Here is a 3380-nt window from a genome sequence, read left to right on the forward strand (position 1 = left end):
GAAATGCTGAGAGGTTCCTTTAAGAGGAAGAAAGAAAAAGGAACTCTTACCATTTGCCTCAGCATGGATGGAACTAGAGAGCATTATGCTAAGTGAAATAAGCCAGTCAGAGAAGGATAAATCCCACATGATCTCACTCATTTGTGGAATATAATGAACATCATAAACTGATGAACAGGGACTGACCCAGAGACGGAGAGGCATTGATTGGACTGTCGGGCCTTGGTGGGAGGGTAGGGGAGGGTGGAGGTAAGGGGGAAAGATCAACCAACGGACTTACATGCAAGCATATAGGTCTAACCAATGGACACGGACAACACACCGGGGAGGAAGGGGGGGAGGGCATGAGCGGGGGGGGGGTAACGTGGGTATAAGGACACATATGTAATATCTTAATCAATAAAAAATATATAAAAAAATCAGGGAAAAAATTCTTTATTAGTTAAGGTATTGCAAATGTGTCCTCATCCCCCCCATTAAGCCCCCATCCCGCCCCCCACTCATGCTCTCATCCCCCTGTTCAGAGTGTTTTTAATTAAATTCTTGAAGTTTATTCCACGTATGTAAGGGAATTCCAGAAGGAAACTCTTTATATGCATTTGCATTCACCTCTGCTTCAGTTTTTGGTCCATTTGTAGGGAAATCTGAGATCTCTGTTTTTGTAATGGTCCCATGCTCTTTACCTTCCTGTAAGTTAAGTTCAGAGTTCTCTCATGTGTCTTTCTTCAGAATTAAACTCAACAGCACTTTCATTTGGGCCAGGAGGTAGCAGCCCACTCCACATCTTTTCTTTGGTCAGGAGCCAGCTGCCCCACAGCCATCCTAAGACCAGTTTGATTGTAAATGTAAGTAACTTAATAGTCAGAGCTGAACCTGCACACACAAAACAGGAAGCATTCCCACCACACCAGCCATTCCTGGGTCGTTATAGGCCAGACCGAAAAGACTTGATATGCACTGTAAGTGGACAGATTGAGGAAATGCTGAAATAGGGCCAAAACGAACCTACAGGGATAATTATTGAGGGGAAAGTGTGCTGATTTTTGTTCTTCAAATTTAAAACTAGAGGTTCTGATATCAGCGTCAGCATCTCAGATGTGCCATGTCTATTTTATTTCAATCAAGAAAAACAAAAAGATGAACAATGAGGTGAACATTGCGGGTCATACAAACGTAAGTCCGGGATCCCCACCAGTGTCTCCTTTTTAAAATCCCGCTACCTTTGGGAACATCTGGATTTAGATGAAGTTGTCCAAAGGAAAATACATCAGAATAGGATGTTAAATATACTGGCTAACGACGAAGAGTTTGTTCCCTGGTGGTGGTCTGAGAGTCACGGTAGGCAGGGCACGGAGGAAGCAGGGAGATGTTTTTCATCAGATGCTCTGAAGAGGAAGGAGAGAGAATAAAATTTGAAGGTCTAGGGACTGAGGGAGGAGAGAAGATGGGAGAAAAGACTCTAAGGCAGTGGTTCTCAACCTGTGAGTTGTGACCCCTTTGGCGGTCGAACGACCCTTTCACAGGGGTCGCCTAAGACCATCCTGCATATCAGATATTTACATTACGATTCATCACAGTAGCAACATAACAGTTATGAAGTAGCAACGAAAATAATTTTATGGTTGGGTCACAACATGAGGAACTGTATTTAAAGGGCCAGAAGGCTGAGAACCACTGCTCTAAGGGAAGCAGAGGATTGCTGGATGTGTGTTTATTCTCTGCATTAAGCAGTCCTATATGGAGGCTTATATCTGAAAGCTAGGGCATGCCATTGAGTGACTTATAAGTGACCTTGGTCATCCTTAAGCTTATACTATGTACTGTGTGGCTTTGAGAGCAGATGCTGTACAGCTTGGTGTCTCTGCTGAAACCTGTGGCCGCCCACATGCCCATGGGCCCGCACCTCCAGCGTGTGTTATTCTGCCACCGGCCCCCCTAAGTGCTGTGGCTTTCTGAGGGGTAAAGCGGGAGAGGCTCCCACCACCACTTACTCTAGATTCTCCTCCAGATGCAGACATTCAGCCCTCAGCCCGACGTCTTTAACAATTTAATATCCTTCCCTTCCACCTGCCAAATATTCTTGAAACCAACAAAGGCCACCACCTAAGACAGTGGTTCTCAACCTTCCTAATGCCGCGACCCTTTAATACAGTTCCTCATGTTGTGGTGACCCCCAATTTCATTGTTACAAATTGAACATAATTAAAGCACAGTGATTAATCACAAAAATAATATGTAATTATATATGTGTTTTCCGATGGTCTTAGGCGACCCCTGTGAAAGGGTCGTTTGACCGCCAAAGGGGTCGCGACCCACAGGTTGAGAACCGCTGCCTTAGGGGAAGGCCTGGGAGGGAGGCAAGGGCGGGTCTGGGGAGTGCCCTGCATCATCCTGCAGCCGGGGCTGGGCAAGGCGGTGGGGAGTCCCTGAGCCACGTGGCCTGTACTTCCTTCCACCAAGCAGCCTGCCTGGTGTGCCCACTGCGCTGTCACTGCGGAGGAGCCTCAGAGAGCAGGAGACAGGGCGGAGGCACAGACACGGGGATGGATCTCCCTGTGACCCTGCAGTGAGAGTTCTGGCGTGGGTTAGGGGCGGGGGGGGGGGGGGTGTCCTCCTCTGCCTCGGAGCACAGGGCTCAGCTGTTCCCAGAACCCGGTCAAAGCCCCCCAAAGAGGGGTCTATTTCCTGAGGCTGCTGCTCCCATGACTACAGACTGGCCTAAACCAACAGGAACAAGTGCTCTCCCCATCTGGGTGTCAGAATCTGAAATCAGGGCGTCTAGGGCTGTGCTCCCTCGGAGGGCTCCAGGGCAGGGTCCTTCCTGCCTGTTCAGCTTCTGGGGGCTCCTGGCCCCATCCCTTCCATCTCCCCTCGTCTTCACGTGGCCTCTCCTCCATCCTCACGTGCCCTCGTAAAAGGACGGAGGTGAAAATGCAACCCTCCGCTGCCCAGAGCCTCTGTCCCCTTGGCCTGTGACCTCTGGGTAAGGGCCCTTCACCCTGCGGCCATTTGCTCGGATGTGCTTCACCCTTCCCCACACCCCCTCCTCCACCCCAGCAGCAGGGGCCCTGTCATGGCATCAGTACCTCTGGGCGGCTGCCCTCTTTGTCCCAAGGCCCCTCCCAGCCGGGAACCTGGGCGGTTGGCGGGGTCCCGCTGCATTGGGGCGAGGGCCCTGCGTGGAGAACATCCCGGCTCCCCTCGCCGTCTGTGGCTTAGGTTACAAAGTACCATGATTTTTCCTGTCTGGCTTACACCGCCTGCCTCTCCTGGCAGATTTTGTTTTACCTCGAAATGAAATTGACTCGGGGTCTGCAAACCAGCAGACTTCCCGCATCCGCTCTGTGAGACGTGGCTCTGCCTGGGGCCTCCTGGTCCAA

The 3380-nt window shown here is 50.5% G+C and overlaps 1 pseudogene; it reads right to left on the reverse strand.

Annotated features, from left to right (window-relative positions):
• Positions 1 to 784, reverse strand: part of LOC102436213 — a 3984-nt pseudogene extending 3200 nt beyond the window's left edge.
• Between the last annotated feature and the right edge of the window lie 2596 nt (positions 785 to 3380).

Source organism: Myotis lucifugus, unplaced genomic scaffold (genome assembly GCF_000147115.1).
Source record: "Myotis lucifugus unplaced genomic scaffold, Myoluc2.0 scaffold_12, whole genome shotgun sequence".
NCBI classification, from domain to species: Eukaryota; Metazoa; Chordata; class Mammalia; order Chiroptera; family Vespertilionidae; genus Myotis; species Myotis lucifugus.